General features: G+C 43.4%; 1 protein-coding gene and 1 long non-coding RNA gene across 14 annotated transcripts in view; one reads left to right on the top strand and one right to left on the bottom strand.

The window, feature by feature from the left end:
- The window catches only part of ATXN1 (ataxin 1), a 228,895-nt gene that overhangs the window by 175,666 nt on the left and 33,967 nt on the right, over positions 1-19,262 (bottom strand). Inside the window, exon 1 of one of the 13 annotated variants that reach the window (XM_052812112.1) lies at positions 11,970-12,062. The exons of the other annotated variants lie outside the window; for them this stretch is intronic. The gene's annotated coding sequence lies outside the window, so the exon portion shown is untranslated. Of the gene's footprint in view, positions 1-11,969; positions 12,063-19,262 lie in introns of those variants that run through there. 13 annotated transcript variants of the gene reach the window in all.
- LOC128153417 (uncharacterized) lies at positions 12,077-14,888 on the top strand. Its single transcript, XR_008238962.1, has 3 exons — positions 12,077-12,157; positions 13,432-14,322; positions 14,405-14,888. It is a non-coding gene; the product is annotated as an uncharacterized LOC128153417 (long non-coding RNA).

Here is a 19,262-nt window from a genome sequence, read left to right on the forward strand (position 1 = left end):
TTTCCTGCATTATAAGGTTTTGCTGCAAACTCTCCAGAATGAGCCAACAAGGCTCTTTCAGGCCCCAAACCATTTATATGCTTAACTTCAGGGGCTTCAGGAAGTGAGCAGACTGCTCAGATTTGCAATTTAAACACCCACACAGCCAGAACCGTAATCCAAGCCAGGCAGCGGTACCACTATTAACTGTCTGGAGGAGCTGAACGTGTCCCCTCTGCTCCTCCAGCTCTCCCTCTCTTTGTATTTCCAGGAGCAAGAAGAAGGATAAACGGGCCTTCTACTATTTGTACTTATCACCTGTTAGTCACAGTAGTCTGAAAGGCAAGCTGACACATTCACTCATTTTTACTGCTTCCAGTATTTACAGTATTATTTCTCTAGGACTGTGAAGTAGCTGCCAATTCTTACTAGAATGTGGCATGCAGAAGCTCATGTATATGAAAAAACGTGATCAAACAATATGCAGCTCATTAAAGGAAGTTTACAACTCCATTCCCTGCCCTAATACTTTGTTTTTATCTCCTGGAAGTATTTACCACACCACCTGATTAGGTTGAGCTGCTTATGTATTTTGAAAATATAAATTATGCCATCAGTCATTCACTGTATGACAGTAAACTTGCAATTACACAACTCCGCAAGCTCATGCAGTGCACCAAGGCAGGCACAACCCAGCCCCAAGTGTCAGCACAGCACAAGACTACCCAATCTTTACTGATCTTAAAAGAAAACTCTGGCAATGAAAGGGCTCACGCTCTGGGGAACAAAGCTTGGACCAGCTCTAACCCTGCACCAGAGTAAGCAAAGCCATGTCTCTCCAGTTTACCTCTGCAGGCAAGGTGAGAGGGAAGTGCTGGCAGAGGAAGGAATAGCTGGCACACTTTCCTAGGTATGTAACAATGCTACCTTAAGACTCATTTCCCAGAGTTGGGCATCTATGCCGAGAAGTTATTGGACCCCAATCCTATGTTAAAACCTACTGTCATTCTTTCTCTTCCACTTCCTCCAGTTTGCTTTTGAGCTTACACTCCTCACACTGAGGAGCACTGAGGATTCAGTCCTTCACACATGTGCAGGAGTGTACATCCAGGGTGTCACCCTTGGCTGCCAGGAGCAGGATCCACCTCTCTTGGACTGTGATGCTCAACATAATTTGCCTTACAACCACTGGGAGAGACAGGCAGCTTAAGGACCTTGAGAAATCTACCCTTAAACTTTTACATTCATCCTCATTTCTACCTCTCCTTAAGGGGAAAGCCTCTCCCTACACAAAACTGGCAATAATGCTTGTAGCAAACTAGCAAGCAGAAAAGTAAGAAATTACAGTGTATGTATAATATTCACACTGCTCAGTATTTATTTCCAGTCTCACATATCTGTTGTAACACAATTAAACAATTCCCCCAATGCTAAACAGCTGGTTTCCTCTCTGTTGGTGTGATACACTATCTTAATTCACGTGATATTGGATTCGCCCAAGGCTGCAACTCATTCAGAAAGCTAGCACAAATGCCATGTCCTATTTAAGATCCAAATGAGGCTTTAAAACATTAGCCTAAATCCGCACAAGCCTCATGCCTGACTCCTTCAGAGCAGAAAGCATGGTCTGAGCAAGCCTTTCTGCCCTCAGAAGTCCCAACCTAACTGGTCAGCATGAGTGGCACGAGACAGGTAACCGCAGAGGACTGCTCTTCTGCATCTCCTCATGATGTAGAAGGGAATTGGTGATTGGTCCCGTGCAGATCTGCATGGCGCCAGCGATCTATTTATACAGCTCTAGCAGGCTGAAACTCTGCATAGAAACTGCAGCCATCTCTTGAGCTCTCAAACTGAAGAGGGGTGGATGTCTCTAATTCTGACTCCCATGGTGTTCCCTACAAAAATGACAATCATTTTAATTTTGCGTGGGGGAGAGCTGCTGGTGTGTTTTGTATGTCTTTCTCTACACCAGCTTCAAGATTCTTACACCTCAAGGATTATCAGCTTTGTCACTGGGTTTTAGATTCCACATCTGTGGTTTATAATATAGCCACCCAAGTTAAATCCAGGATAACACTTCTCCACTAGGTCCAGTTAGTCAGTAGACACTGTGACTTTCTCTCTTCTTTGTTTTCTTAAACAAATGACAATAATAAAACAACAAAAAAAGTCATTTAGAGTCATACTATATCCAACTGTCATTTGTAAGACTTTACTGTATTATTAGTCAGAGCTTCTGATGACAATATAACCCACAAGACTGAAACCTGAGTGGTTTATACATGTCATCAGAGCCTTAGATAAAAATGCCACCTTAGAAAGTGGGAGTATTTAATTTTTTATAATACTTCTGTACTAGTATAAAGCATTCACTTAATTTACATCAGAGATTTGTTTTCTTAAGGTATTTGTGTCTGTTTGATCTTTTACAAATATCTAGTTCTGTTCTTCAGATCTAATAGTGCTGAGTACTTTGAAGATGTTTTGCTAGGACTTATTAATTAGAATTCCCACAAACCTTTAGGGTTTGGGGTTTTGGGTTTTTTTTCTTTTCTTCTTTTTTCCAAACCAGGGCACAGCGTTGCAAATGCAAAATTGCAATCCCCTGCCTCTAAATACCAAATTCTTTTTCTGAAGAGGCATAGGTTAGTTATGTTACTTGGTAACAGCTGCATGGCGTAGTGGCTGGTACTAGGTATCTGTACAAACACACATCCACAGGCTGTAAAACAAAAATGGACAAATTCTCAGTTTCTGTAGAACAGCTAAACCCCACTGAAAACTGGCTGTGAAGGAATGCTGTCACTCAAATTCATCACAGCCATAGTTGTGCAAATTACAACTGGTTATAGAGTATTAGTAATTACATACCAGAACTTGATTATTGACTTTCCTAGTGTTGAAAATGCTCATAAAAATGGAATGTTATCAGAACAAAACACATTTTAAAAAAAGGTCACTGGAATGAAAACTGGAAGAATCAGTTTTATGGCAGTTTTCCACTAGCTCGTACTGCTCCACTGCAGCTTCGATATATTCATGGATGCATGCATGCACATGTATGCACACACAATTTTGGGAAGCAGAGGACAAAGAAAGAAATAGGTTTTATGAACAACCAAATAAGTAGAAATTAAAGAACTGATTCAGCAAACCAATTAAGCACATGATTAATTTCAGTTATCTTCAGTGGAGCTTGACTACGGTTAAAGCGCTTTGTTGAATCAGGGTCCTGAAAACACAGTGCTCCTCAACCCGTTTATCTGATCACAGCTTTAGGTGAAATAAAACACTTGAAAGGGACTACAGGTAAAGAAATGCTCAGGCTTAGCAAACTAAAACCTTGTAGGAATTCTACTAGTTAGGAAAAACCCCATAGTGGCTTCGTAAATTTTCATCACCTCTAGCAGTTTTTGAATAATGCAATGGTCTTTCTGGCAGCTTCATAAAGCTGTAATCCGCACAAGAAGTTCTACAATGTCTCAGCACTTCCTGGGGACTCGGAGCAGTAGGATAGCCTTGCAACACAAGCAGAGATTAATGATTTTCTAATGCACAGTAATAAATAATGTATCCCCCATAGTACATAAATTAAAGCTGTAATTCCATCCCAGTTCTGTGATGACACCAGAAGCCCAAGATGGAATTTCAGCCTCGTTATGACCAGTCACGATACACATTATTCCTAAAATTATGTTCTGAGAGTTGATAATGAACTGAGAAGTTCTGAAGGCACTACCAAAAAGAAGTGACGTGTAATTACAAGCAGAAAGCAAAATTAAGTCAGATATCGCTTGCAGAACTTGCTTACAGTAAGCAGTAAATCTCATCCCTGAAAAGCCCACTCAGCATATTCGTAACAAGGCAAGCAAAGATCACTACTACTATCAAAAAAATGAAAGTTTTTCTAGTACCACAGAGCAATGCCCCCATCATAGTAAACAGAAGGAAACTATATGTTAAAGATCAGGTTTGTACATTACAGAGTCCTTAAAATGCTGAATATAACTCCTCCTACAACCACGCATGGTATTTCACTCACAAGTCAAACAAGTATCCTACAGGGACACAACAAGAAGCATAAAATATCAGGACAAAGTCACAGTATGTCCCAAATCCGCATTCCTATTCCACAAGAAAGCTACTGAGCAAAGCAAAATGCTCATGATGAGCAGTGTTTTGTCCTTCTGATGAATATATATATATATATACACATACAGTTTACGCACTGTAAACTACCTAAAAAATTTTCATGAAGAACATGGCCCTAATATTTTTCCTGCAGACAATTTCAAGAAATCTTATGAAGACTCTGAAGACTTTTTACAAGTCTAACAACAAGCATTTTAATGGAAGTAAGTTTAGAATTATAAAGACAGAGAGCCAAAACAATCATCTATTTAGAGTTAACTGGTATAGTCACCCTGGACTTTGGTTATCAATTCCCATGATTTTTAGCAAATCACGCAAGATTTCAAGTAGGTCTGGAGCCAGTTTTCTTTCAGAGACAAGAAGAAAATAACTTTCTGACCATCTTACACAAACAAGGCACAAAATTTTACAGGATCATCCATGGCCTGGAGTGGTTCCACGTTCTGAACTTTTTTGCATGGTATTATTCACAAATTTATCCCCCACCCCACTCCCCTTGATAACATGAGACTCTAAGTCACACTCACTCTTCCTTGCTCTTCCCCCCTTGGGTTTTTAGCTTACAGAGCTGTAAAGAAAAGTAAAGAAAGGGAAGCCTGAAGATTATGACAAAAAGTCAAATAAATCAGTGCAGGAAGTTGATATTTTTAAAAGCTGAAAATGTTTAAGCCTAGAGTAACTGTTTTTGAATATCTGACGCTTCCCCACAAGCCACCATATTATTTGTTCCTTACCTCCCAACTCTTCCTCTTTCCACTTCCCCTTTTTATAATGTTAGATAGTGTTCAAACCTGAACACCTGGACTTATGTTTCCTACATTCATATTTGAGCACCTTAACAGCAATGGTCTCATATTCTAGAGGCCACTCACCTGGAGATAACTAGTGATTTTTCTGTTCTCTTTTAATCACTCTGATAACCAGCAAAATTTAAAATCTGAATATAACTATTTATGTGCCTGCCTCTGCATTTAAGGACACATGTTTTCCAAGAACCCATTTTCTCCCCTTTTGCCTTTTGTGACTATTCATACAAACAAAAAAGTATCAAAAATAATGAGGAAAGGACAAAGAAAGCAAGATAATCAATGCCTAAAGATCCTTGCCTCCATGGTATCTCTAGAAGAAGCATATCATCACCTCTAAATAGCAACCTGAAACCTACTCAAGGGACTTATGTAAGTCGTGACTCAAGAACTAAAGCAGTGAGTGTCAAAACATTCAAAGACACAGTACCCTCTGCTCCTAGTAGTAAAGGAATAACTACTGAGAATATGCAAAGGAGATCTTTGCACTGGAGAAAAACAGCAGCAAAAACTTCTTAGAGGTCCATAGAATCACAGAACAGTTTGGGTTGGAAGGGATGTTTAAAGATCATCTGTTCCAACCCCCTCCTACCATGGCCAGGGACATTTTTCACTAGATCAGGTTGCTCAACGCCATGCATTCAAAACCATCCACACAAGCTAAGCTACACACTTCAGTAACAGTAGTAGACTACTAGAAAACCTACAACCAGATGCAGTCTTGGAGGTTCCTATGTCTCAAATAACTGATGCAAACTCCAGAAAAAGCAATAACCTAACACCCAATGTATGCCTCCATCTGCCTTTTACTAGGGACTCCGACAAAGAGATGGTTTTCTCCAAGATCTCTTAGCTAGTAGGTTAGAGTGCTCGTGAGATAATTTTCATAAGGAATGGCAATCTAACATACAGACTAAAAGGTGACCCTTTAAATAAACGTCAGCTGCAAAATCGAATACCTCTCCTGGTCTGAGCTGAACAAACACTGCTATATTGACAATGTAAGCAAAATCCTGAGAAGAGAAATAAATCTGCAATGAAAAAGAAAGAAGGAGAAAACCTCTAGATGTAAGTGACAGGGAACATGAGGGGGAAAGGGCACATGGCAAACTTACATCAGTGCAACTCTGACCAATTCAGGCTCTTCCTGTGCTCATCACTGCACCATCTGTGCTTACGTATAAATGGAAGGGTTCCCTATCACATTTTCTTTCTTTGTGCAAATATCATATTCACATTTATATATTCTGAGGACTATGTGACTTATTGATTCAGAAATTAATCTAAAATGATGCTTATATAATACACACCATATTGATTCACAATCTCATTGCGCTGGTCATAAAAATACATTCTAGAAATTGTTGTTCAGAATGCTTTTCTTGCGATCTGGGAATTACATTACAATACTTGCACTCTAAATTTAAAGACATCATGTACACCAAAGTCTGAGCACTAGCCTGTTCATCGGTTTTCCCTCCTTGCTCATTAGCTCAACACACAACACAAGACATGGGCGAGGACTCACACCAGCAGCAGTGAAAATTTCAGTACTTGTAACCCAAGGAGGGGAGCAGGACTTCAGAACCGTGCAATTACAAGAAGAAAAAGTATGATTAAAGAGTCCCTATTTCTGACACAGCACAAGTCAGAAGAAACACCAGCACTTGTCACAATGAACGGTGTGGTGAGGACTTCCCCAGCAATTCCATACCCAGAGATGTGGGCTTTTCACCACAGAAAATTCAAATTTCCCTCCTGAAAAAATGAAGAAGAAGGAGGAAAGTCTTTTTTTACAACATTTTAAAATTATTTAACTCTACTAACTTAAAAATACTCATTGCCAATGAGTTACTGGGTTGTTCCAATACAGGCATTAAGAATCCAAAAGCAAAAGCTCTTGCTGCCCTTCAGATTACTGGTGGTGATTTCTTCCTGACAAAATACAGGACAAATTAACATACTGCTAATGCATACTGTGTTAATTATTCTGAAGTGCCATGTAGTAACCCTGATGGAAGTTCAAACAAATTGTGACAGATACAGATAGAAACAGTATTATATGTAGTTTAAATTCGTATTCTGTCAAGTTTGCAGCTACAGCATGTGACGACTGCATTGTGAGGCTGCGTTACTGCCTAAAATGATCTCACATTATGCTATTAGATTAAATACTCCCATGAGCTAAAACACTGTAGAGGGGCGAAGCTCAGAAAATCAATTTCAACTCTGTTTTGTAAACTTCAGTATAGCTCCAATTCTCCGTTATTGATACCAATTCAATGAACCACATTTACACTGTAAGCACACACCAGGCTTTAAAAGTCAACTGGTTAGTGCACAGTGCTGAGAGTGCCGTAGGGAGGGCAGACACTTACAGACAACACGCTGCCAAAACAAAGCTTTAATTTAGAGGAAAAAATTCTGGCCTCCGGAGCTGTAAGAACCGCCCTGAGATAGGAACTGGGAGTACATGGATAAACAGAAGCAATGCTATGAGTCTACACAGAGTGATTTCCAAAACTTATCCTCCCACGGCTTCACCAAAAAGCAGCTGGGTGAGCTAAGCAGCAGCAGCCAATTGCTGTCAGGGACTCCTGCAGGGCCCTGAAACCGGGCAAAACCCCGCTCGCTGCTCAGCCCAGCTACCCAGGACACCCAGGCCCAGCCTACAGCCCGTGGGTCACAACGCTGACCCCCAAAACGCCCCAATCCGTGAGCTGCCTCACCCCAGGGCACCTCTGCCTCGGCTCCTGCAAGCCCACAGCAAGTCGTGGGGCTCAAGCGGGGTTTGATACCGAGCTTCTCTGAACACAGCAGATCCCACGGCAAACGGTGGGTGGACCACCAGAGGAGAGCCAGGGTCTAACCACTGCAGCTCACGCTTGCCGAGGTGACACAATGCACACCTAAACATGGACACACCTAATCATATAAACCGTACATATAAGCTCTCACAATAAAAACACGTTCGCGTGCATTTACAACGTACAGTCTTATTTTTTGGTGTTGAAGTTTTGTTGCCTCCCCCATGCTCCCAGCAAAAAAAAAAAAAAAAAAAAAAATCTCCATTGGCTTTCCGCAATCATTAACCATATTAAAATAATAAACATTCTGGCACCAACACTGTTTAAACAGCCTTCTCTCCACCCAAAATCCACTGGCAAATATTTTCACATATAAGATGACCATCCCACAACCCTGCTTTTGAATGCTAATCTAAACTGAGTTCTCCAAGCCAGCATGGTAAAGAGTTACTCTTTGGGAGGGGGAGCGCAGAAAAGAAATGAGAGAGGGGCCTTTAAGATGAAATAAAAATAGACTCCCTTGATCCCACCATGACATGGCCCAGACATTCTCCCTGTGGGGGAAGAAAATGTTTCTTACTGCAGTGAGAGTTTTTATAACATTTTCTTTTTTATTTTTTTTCCCCTGTGCAACTTTGCTTCCTGAAGAATGCTTTATATAAAAGACATGACATTTGGCAACCCAGCTCTGCTGCTTTGTGAAATTCTTTTGGCAAGTGCCCTATGTGCTGACTGCATTAAGCACATCAGTTTATTTATTTATTTATTTATTTAGGCAGAAGTCAGAGGGAGCAAGCCATACAATTAACGCACAGCACAGCACTGCTTCATCCAAAAAAACAGGAGAGGAGCCAGGGAGGGAGGGGCCGGAGCCTCTCCTTTTGGGAAACCTCATGATGGGAGAGGAGACAGTTCTCCAACCTCAAAGTGTTGCTGCTGCTCTGGGGCATATGCAGTGATTCTTGGATCTCAAGGCATTTAGCGAACATCAATTAATTAATTAATTAAGCCTCAATTCCACAACAAAGGCAGGTATCATTACACACCTATTTTGCATATGGGTAAAACGAGCCGCCGAGTAAACCTAAGCCTGTACCGATCTTGCCCAGTGTCCCGAGGCAGGAGGCGCACCACCTCGCTCTTGCGGAGGTGAGGTGAGAGCCGCCCGGCAGTAACGGGCAGGAGGGCACGGCACCGGCCGCCTGCACACCCACACTTCCTCCCTCATGCCCTGAGTGAAACCCGAAAATGGAGAAGTCTCCACACACCACCGTCTTCCCAAGGGTGCAGCCACGGCGCATGACTGCGAGGCACAGAGACCTCCATCGATAAGCGCCGATCTGCTTTGCACCACGTCACGTGCGCGTCACGTGCCTCAGCGCCATGTGCGCGAATCAGGGACAGCACCATGTATATATACCATCTGCGGACATGTTCTCGCAAAAGGAAAACCTCCAAGGGTCAAGGACTCTAACGAGCAACCCCTTTTTCCTACTCAGATGCCACGCGTTGGGCAGGAGGGCCATACATTTGTGGTTTGGAGTTATGGAGCGTATTACTTCAGGCTTACAAGAAAACAAGATGCTTCTCAGAAACAATGGAATATTTTGCTTATGATCATGATTAGCCCCATTTATTTACACCAACAAAGGGACCAACAAAGCTTGGCAGCACACCACCAGGGACACCAAGCAACAGCAAGTTCACAGAACCATGAAGTTTTCAAGCTAAATAGGAAGGAGAAATGGGATCGGGAGAGGACATGACATAGCTGCCCAGAGACCGAAGCCAACAGCTGGCCAGTCCCACAAGCTTGAAAGGGTAAAGCTTCTGCTCTTACCACATATCCCCTGATATTTTCAGGCCAAACTGCTAGCAGCGAAGGGCCCGATCCATCCAAGGCATTGTTCAGCACACTCACCACGAGGGAAATGCTGAAACATGGTCTGGTGCTTTCAATGGGAAGGAGCTACCAAGTCTGTAAACAACGTGACCCCCTGCAGATTGGGTACAGAAAAGACTTTTCTACATCTCAGAGAGGTGAGACAGGACTGGAGAGTCTGCTTGATCAGGTGGTGCTGCTTCAAAGGCTACATCCAAGGGCACAGACAAATCTATAATGCACTTAGCCTTTGGAAAAGTTTTAAGCAGCTTGGTCTAAAAAAAAAGTTACATGTTTAACATTGAAAGTGTTTTCTACACACAGGTCTAAAAGTGACAGCTGTGTGTTCTCATCATTTGTGTGCACCCTGATAAAAAGTCTGATTTTGTTCCTAGAAAAGAAAATTGACATAGCAATCTAAACCTGCCTAGTGTTTTGCTAGAATATGAGGAAAACTTTTTTTCTTTTTTAAATAAAAAAATCTGGCATTACACCCCCTTCCTGTTCTAAAACTTTTTCCTAGATTTTCTGTCCTTCGTTTCTAGGCCAATTTCTATGATATCAAAGTAGTTATCACAACAGCAACATACAAGCCCAATTCTACAAGATTTATGCAAGGCAAACAGGTTTCTACCAGACTGCCTGTTTCAGCAAAAGTTTGACGTGACCAAGGGCTGAGGACTGTAAGACACAGAACTCAGCATCAGTTTAACTGTACAGCAACCTTTGCCAACCATCTGTCCTCAGTAAAGCATATATCAGGCTCTCCTTTGAAAAGGATTTAGGGATCTCAGCAGTGAAAAGGGCCAAAGGGACACAAATCTGTCCACAAAGAAATCACTGGCAGAATTCCCCTCACCTGAAGCAAGGAAATACCAAGCCTTCAGTAGCACAAGTAGATCATTCTCTTCAACTTGGAAACAATACACTAGCACTTCAAGTGGGGATTTCAAGCTCAGTGTACCAAGTTACCGACTGCCCACGCAGGATGCACACCTTGGTCTACAAGCTGATTCTGGAAGTAGAGGCCAGAAGCAAGCAAGGGAAACCTCAGCACAAGTGTCTGAAGCTGTGGACTCATTAGCCCAGCACGCAGGCAAATTTGAAGTCAAGAGGCTTTGAATCTGTGTGCATATACTACACATCAAGATATATGGAAGATGCACATGATCTCCCAATGCAAAATTTCACACCAAAACATAAACAAACATGCTTTTTCTTTAAACAGAGGAAACAATTAAAAATAAAAAATATTCCCCACCCAACATATCTGTGAAGGCAAGTAAGAGGAACTAACATATTATAGGACAAGCCTGGCAATCTCACGAGCCTCAGGTGCACAGTGCAGAGATGCTATGAAAGACGAAATTACACAGCTTAAAACTTAGTTACAGGTGGTTTACTTGAAGGGAAGGACAAGATTGTGACAGAGGGACAAGACTTGGAGGTAAATGGTAGGATAGGACAGAACACATGAGAGAGGGACAAGACTGGGTTGGTTTTGGCTTGACACTTGCCAAGTGAAAAAACAAGTGTGAGTCATAATAAAGGTAACTCAAAGTGTGATGTGACTGCAACGGAGAACTGAGCAGACCACACTGCATGAGTCAGCAGTACAGATAAAAAGGGTGATAAGAAGCAGCAGATGGGACATGTCTTTACTGAAACAATGCTGCAGGACACAGGTCTCCTTTGCTCTAATGAAATGGTCGTGCCAAGCTGCCACGCGCTGGCTCGTACGCTTGCGATCCCATGAATCAAAGAACGCCACGCACAGAGGTTAGAAAAGCAGCAGGCAAACAGGTGCAGACAGATCCACATGTAAAAAAGCACAGAAAAGCAAAGCAACAGCACCCCCCCCAACACGCACACACCCTGACGAGCACCCTGGGACACCACCCCCAAACGACTCGGGCAGCGGGGTGGGGAGGAAGAGGAGGGGGGAAGGAAGCTGTCACTGGGATCATGGCATTCAACCTGGCCGACGGCCAGTTCTGCTGTTCCTGCTAGTCAGACTCTGCCTTCCTGGTGGGCGCCGAGGGCAGGAGTCTGCGGCACTGCAGCCCCCCCGGCCCCCTTCTGCCTCCCCAGAGTGCACCTGCAGAGCCGGGAGGCAGCCACAGCCACACAGCTCATACCCGTCTTTGAGAAGCCAAAAGAGCAGCTGGGGCTGTTTGTGGAGCTATGCTCCAGTACACCTGCAACTCGGGTTTAAAGCTCCATCTTTTTGTTCAGGATTACAAACCCCATTTTTCTGCGAGATCAGAACATTTAGCCCCGAGAAATCAAGCACCATGTTCTTGGGTAGCAGAAACCATACAGCCATATGCAAGGCCACATTACCTGCAAAATGCAGCTGCTGCCCTGACCACATAAATGACCTGCAATGGTGGTTCTTCGCCGTCAGGATCCCTACTCGCTGCACTTTTGAACCTGGTCAGGAAAGACAACGGCCCTCTGTCACGAGCTCAAAAGCAGACAGAGACATAAGGCAAAGCTCAAATCGCCTTTCATCTCACTTCTTGGCTGAGGTAAAATTATACCCTGCCTGCGAGGGGCAAGATGGAAAGTAAAATGCTCTATTTTTAGACACAAAATCCTGCTTCATCAGGTTCATCTCATTTCTAAGAAACAAACCTTGGCAAAGGTCTGCATTTGAGGGGGATGAAAGATGACTTGTTTCATTTTCTTTTAGTGCAGCTCATAGCATGACTAGCATAAATCTAAGCAAATCTGCTTTAGCCACATATACGTGCCAGCTGTTTTATTTGGGAGAGATAGTCCCTATATTCTAGCAATATATATATATATATATTTCATTTTTCCCAATCTGTCCTGCCAAAATAAGCATGTTGTGTCCAAGTATTTCAATGGAGTTAGAAGGTGTGTCTATTCCCCTCACTCCAAACATCCTTATTTATAGATTTCAAAAGTTGGCAGGTATGCCGAGGAAGAGCAGTTGCTGAGCCTAACACACTCTGCACAGCAACAGATCTGTTTTAACAGATTAACAGGCAGAGAGAGAGAGAGACGGGAAAGAGCTGTACTTTCCTTCTTTACACATGTCCTTGCTTTCAAACGCAGCTTTACGGAGATAATGACAGTAACTGTGTGTCTAAAATAAAGCTGGACCGAGAGCCAAGGCTCATGCAGCCCCACTGACAGCAGAGCTTGGCTCTGCACTTTGGTCATGCACTTTTCTAACCCGAGCGTGCGACTTCCAAGAAGTAGGTAGAGGAACTGCTCTCCTACGGACATCACGAGCATTACTGAAGGGGGAGGGCGGTCAGCCTGTAAGAAAAACAGTGAAGTTAGTTTTCATTTCCTGTCGGTTTTAATCTTGTCTAGAGGCTTTGCTAGCTGCTACTTCCATTTTCTGGCCTGTCTGCAGAGGAACTGCTGCTTTACTCGTTCGCAGAAGGTCCCTCTTAGCTGCCTGCAGTCAGTGTCTCTCGTACTCCTAAATCCACCCCACCCTGCCCACCATTCGCTGGCTGCAGCAGCAGTGAATCAGTCTGCAGCCACAAATCACTGTGTTGGCTTCCCCCTTGTAGCTCTATAAACAAACATGCCCCTGATTACAGCTTCCACTGGCAATCTGTTTTTAAAAAAAAAATAAATGCACAGGATTCATGGAAGCTGATGCACAACTGGTTTTTTTCACAGTCTAATCTTTCCATTACCCCTTGAAGGGTCTGGTCATGCAGAAACACCCTTATACCCATTTTACTGCTGGTTTTCACACTTCGTGGGCTGTTTGATTTTCTCTGAACTCATGATGCAAGTGCTTCTATATATTCTGCAGGCAATTCCTGAAATGCACTGCTCAATTTGCATGTGGACATAGAGCGCCAACTAACACGAAGACAATTAGCAACAAACTGTGACCAGAACTCAGACTGAGGCTCAGCGAGGACTGCCTTGTCCTCAGCCTGGAGAAAGTGCTGCACCTACATAACTCCCACTACGGGGCTCTTGGGCCCTCAGCACAGAGGCTGCTAAACAGTGACAAATTGATGACAAACCATTACTGATAGTTCTGCAAAAAGGTTCCTATGACTCTTGGCCACAGCCCCCTGGCAATATACACACTTCTGCACATCCGCTTTCAAAAGGAGCCATTACATGCACTCATCCATCTGACCCGAGATGCAAGACACAGCTAGGCGAGGGTGACACCCTGCATCAAAGGTGGCCAAGGATGGGTGTCAAGCTAGGAGAGCAGAAGGGAAAGATATATGTGATAGAGAGCAGAGCTCATGTTGCTAAGAGTTAACCAGCACAGTACGTGCCAGGAGCAATAACTTCTCCCCATGAACTGTGACCAGGAGCAATGCCAGCAAGTGTGCACAGCAAAAGAAGTCACGGCTAAGAGAGATGGAAGAGAGGGAATCACCTGATCCTCCCCCCGGTGCACATCTCTGAAGATTTATCTCAGCACCACATCCTTAATTCCTTGCCCAGTTTCCAAGAACTGGCCTTTCACAGACATGCTAGAGAAAGAAAATGAGTTTGTCTAGTATCTTTACTTCCAGCTCATGTTTGCAAAGCTCCCTGAGAAGAAAACTGCCAGACTCCACAAGTGATCAGTGTTATCACACTTGATCCATATGTGCCTTGAGCTTGCTGCCCCTCCTGGGACCAACAGCCATCACTGCAGTCCTGAAGGGATGGTGGCACTACTTTTTACTAAAAGGTAAAGTAGCATTTTGCTTGCCTTTTCCTGGGAGAGATTATGTAGAATGTCAGAAAACAAAATTACTAACTTTATTCCTAAGATCTCTCAACAGTGCTCAGCCTCACTTCCTCGTTTACAACTGGATGAATTTGAAAGGCAGAGTCACTTTTGCAAGATCCAAGAACGTGACTGGGAACACAACAGCAAAGCCCCAAACCCTGTTCCTCTCCTCTGTCTGCTGTGCAACCCTCTTCTCTCCCTCTGGGCACAGTGGAGCTAGGTCACCACCTTCCACATACAGACTAATATGTAAGTGACTTCTCTCTCATGCATTTATGTATGTAAATTAAGACATATTTTAAACCAGGTTGTGATGATCCATATTACGTACAAATACTGTATCTATCGAAACCATTCGAATCCAGCTTTTTTTTTTAAGTAACATTTAGAGAAGGATGTGTTTGCTGCTGAAGTCTTGAAGCAAATCAAACCTTGGAACTGACAGCAGTTACGGACTACACTTCTTAAACCAGGACTGACTGACATCCTACATCAGCCTGCAGTAGCAGTCTCTTCTGCCAGGCCAGAGAAGGTATCTTCATCATTTCCGTGCATTTAGCAGGCTGAGTTAAATACTTAGCTCAAACATCAGAAAGGAACTGGAAGTTGTAAAAGTAAGAAAAGAGGAGTTCAAATAATTTCTTAATGGAAGTGATGTGCAAGAGTTCACGATTTATGATTCCCAAAATTCTTATCTACGATCCTGTGACCAAAAAAAAAAAAATTTGACTTAACTACAATTAACTGTTCCTTTTAAAAATGGCTTAATTTTAATGCAAAACAAGTTTAATTTTTTTTTTCTTTTTTTCCCTCCTATTTCCCAGCTCCTATTTTAAGGAAGCATTTAGTTATGTGACAGAAATGTTGCAAAATTTCCTTTTTGTGCATTTTTGCTGAACATTTATTTTCACGTGAATGTAGCCTGACACAAGTCACATGCAAAAATATAATCTAGTAAACAGTGAACAGAAAACGCACCACTGATTAAAATAAATAAATAGAAAAATTAGAGACCCACAGAAATCTATGTTGGACCAGATTACTGGCGGAACATCTGTAGAAATATAATGTAGTCTAAGTTTAAAAAAAATTATATAAAATTATTTCAAGTACTGAAAGCATTCCCTTTTGTAAGGACAATAACTGAAAAGAGTAAATGCAAAACAAGATTTAGAAGCTGATTATTTTAATAGTTTTCCTGCTTGCTGATTTTAGTCACAATTGAAATCAGCGATTTAAGTCCCCCTGAAGAACCCTCCACAGGAGGAGCAGTGCTGATTCTTTTCTCATGAGATGGGACACTCCAGATCATGAAGAAGAATGTTAGTTTGCTAATGCATGGCAGATACACTGGGGCAGACACAAAAGCACGCTGGTATTTCAAATTAAAAAAAGGCAAGAGGCTAAAATATATGCACATATGTGCACGTGTGAATGCATGCCCTCATTTTGTTACCGTGCTTGATCAGGACACAGACCAGCACAGCAGCAGACTAGGAGGAGGGAGCTTTTGCAAAGAGGTAATGGCCAGCAACTCTTGAGTGCTCAGGGCAGTTCTTCCAGATGCAGAAGCAGCAGGACTGGCTCAGCAGCAGGTTTCTTGGCGTAAGCACAGCACTGCGTGGCCAGAGCTGCAGGGCTGGGGACATGAACGCGTGGTAATGCCTGACCGCTCGGGGTTAGTGTGGATCCTGCCAGGATTACAATAAGCCTTGCTAAATCCGTGCTGGGCACGTGGTGACTCTGCACCATCCTCCACCAGTGCTCCTAGTCCCAGGATGACAGCGACAAAACATCCCTCGGGGCTGTCAAGCCGGGAGCTGCGCTGAGCCGGAGACAAGGAGCCTAGCTGCTCTCACCAGACCCAAACTGCCTGGCCCTACCTACTCAGGAGTCCCTCCTATGGGTGTCCTGTAGCACCTCCACCACCCAGGTTGTTCCCACAGGCTATAGCAGCACAGACCTCCTCCTCCCTGCCCTGCATAGCAACGAGGACAGGGAAAGATGTGTTTCAAAAAGAAAAATACTTTTTTGTTCTATAGCAGAAAATGAGTTAGAAGGCTTTAGAGGACCTGCAGAAACTTGCGAAGTCATGGAGGTGATCCTCCAGCGAGAACAAAAGGAGGAAAGCATCCATGGGGACACCACAAGCCATTTCTCAAGGGTGGAGGTTACACTACAGGGAAGAACCTCTCCTCTTCCCCCATGCCACCCCCGTACACTGAATGGCAAAAGCATGGGGAGATGCAATCACGGTGGCTGCAGAAGCTGCCAAAGTGCTTTTTGGCTTAAGAAGCAAAGGACAAGTTTGAGGTTTGTTCTTCAATTGCTGCCTCATGCACTTAATGTAACGAGACCACGGAGAAGAATAACTCATGTATATAGATAGCAATGAGGTAATTAAAGCCTAGCTCTTCTCAGCCTGCTCCCCGACTCCACATAAAAGAAGTAACAAGTGCACGAACATTTAGGTTGAAAATACAACATCATGCTCTAGTGTAAAACTCCCATGCCTCATGGAGTACTGCTGGCTTTACTATGGCCACGCTATGTATCAGCGGGTACTGATTGTGTTTGCACAAGATTTCAACAAGCTGAGCCAACCGACATCACTTCCTCTATTTCTGTATAGAGTAATATATTTACAGGAACAGCCTTTTGAAACATTCCAGTAAAATTAGCTTACTCACAGATATTTTTTTTTTAAACTAGAACAGAGAGCAGAAGGATAATATCATCATCGCTTTTTGTGCATAAATCAGCTGTCTATTTACCACTGATACGTTGCAATAATGAATTCCACTAACTTCTGAGTTATTTGTTGGGTTATTAGAGATGACCTAAGTTCACAGGATCACCAAAAAAAAAAAAAAACCCTTCAGTATTTCCTGGGAAACGACCTTCAGAAGCATGTATTCCACCTCCTTCCCCAAAGCAATGCCCAAAATATTCCTGGAGGAGGCTTGTCTGTTTTATAAAAACCTCCAGTGATGATGCTTCCACGACTTTCTCAAAGGCAAATGACTGCAGCACCAAAATACCCTTATCACTTGAAAGCTTTCTTAAACATTTACCCAAGTCTTGCCACCTTCAAATTAAGCCCATTTCTTCTCATCCTAACCCCAGCAGTTGTACAGTTTATTCCCTTCCTCCCTGTAGGAACCTTCCACATACTTGAACACTGCTATCATGTCTGTTACTGGCCTTCTCCCCTGTAGACTAAACAATCCCAATTCTTTCATCTTCTTTCCCAGGTCATGTTTTCCAAATCTTTGATCATTTTCACTGCCTTCTCCCTGGATGCCATCCAGCTGGCTCTTGGCTATGTTGTGCCCCAAACTAGATGTTGAGCCATTTCCAACACTGAGTGGAGTAGACAGGTTATTTCGTGCCTTTTCTTTACACACCCCAAAACAGCGCTTTTTCGAGGGGCAGGGATGGGGAAACTTTATTCCTTGTATGACTATATGACACCCACAGCCTCAGGTCCACGATCCCCTTCGCTTTCAGATGCGCTGTCCTGCGCACACGGATCAGGCCCGGGAGGAGTTGAGATGGGGCTCTTCCCCACAGGCGCTCATGATGGAGCTGCAGGGTCGCCAGCTCCAGGGTCGGAGCCGAAGCAGGCAGGGGAGGGAAGGAAAAGCTGCCCGCTCAGCAGAGCGCTGGCAGCCCAGCTCCCAGGGGACAGGAGAGCAGGACATGCTGCAGGCTGGTTTTCTCTGGTGGTCTGGGAACCAGCTGTGATTTTTAACACCCTATTCAACTAAACCAGGCCAAACTGCCTCCAGCACAGCCCAACTCTAGCTCACAGACCTTCTGTAGGACCACTATTGAGTCAGCCATTCCCCATCCTGTGTCATGCAACTGGATTTTTCTACCCCTCTACAGTGCTTCGAAGTTTGTATCCTGGTTTTTTTTTCCCCAAACCATTTCTCCAGTTAGCCTGGGCAGCTCTGAACTTTAGTCCTGCCCTCCAAGGAGCCTGCAGCCCCCCTCCATGCTTCTTATCCTATGTAAATTTAATAACTGGTCTCTCTGCTCCATCAATCATTTCAATAATGAAAACAATGAGTATTACCAAAGCCAGGACAGACCCCTGGGGAATCTCACTCACTCCAGTCTTGCAGTTTAACAGCAAACCATGAATAACTACTTCGAATAGCGCCTGTGAAATTCTGTGCACCCACATTACAGACCAGCCGACCAGACACACAGCCTGCTTCAAAGAAAGCTGTGTTAGAAAGCATCCAGAGCCCCCTATTAAAGAGGGACTAATTTCTATCAGACAGAGAGGTCCAACTACATTGTCATAGGCGCTGTTGGAAAGTCTTTGCTAAACACTGTCATAAAAACGTAATGCATGCTGATAAGAGGAATAGGAGTTGATAACCAAGCTTTAGGATGACAGGAAGAACTTCAGCTTACTGAGATAGTAGGACCCTGACTTTGCTTCCAGCAAGAGAGAAGCTTGGAAGAAGCAAACCGAAACGTATAAAAATGTATAAAATGTATAAAATGTATGGAATAATAATAAATGTATAAAAATGACAGGAATTTTGTACCTGCCATCAACAGCTGCTGACTTAGGAGTTAAAGAAGATACTATCACAGAGGTGTGGGTTTGGGTTTTTTTTAATAAAAACAAAACATTTTCTTAGCTGTTCCAGATGTTTTTTGAATTGCATTCCTTACTGCTCCCTAATAGCCTGTCCTGCTCAGGGATCACAAACAAGCCAGACAGACAGCAAAGACCATGGCTCCCAAAACCCAGATTAATGCTTTAATCAACCACTGAAAGCAGCCCCAGCCCCACACCAGCACTAGGAGAAGCAAGTGGCAGTGGCTGGTGCCTGAAACAGGGAGAAAGGGTAAGTTCCATGGAAAGTGAAAGGTGA

This window comes from Harpia harpyja, chromosome 1, assembly GCF_026419915.1.
Source record: "Harpia harpyja isolate bHarHar1 chromosome 1, bHarHar1 primary haplotype, whole genome shotgun sequence".
Classification (NCBI taxonomy): Eukaryota; Metazoa; Chordata; class Aves; order Accipitriformes; family Accipitridae; genus Harpia; species Harpia harpyja.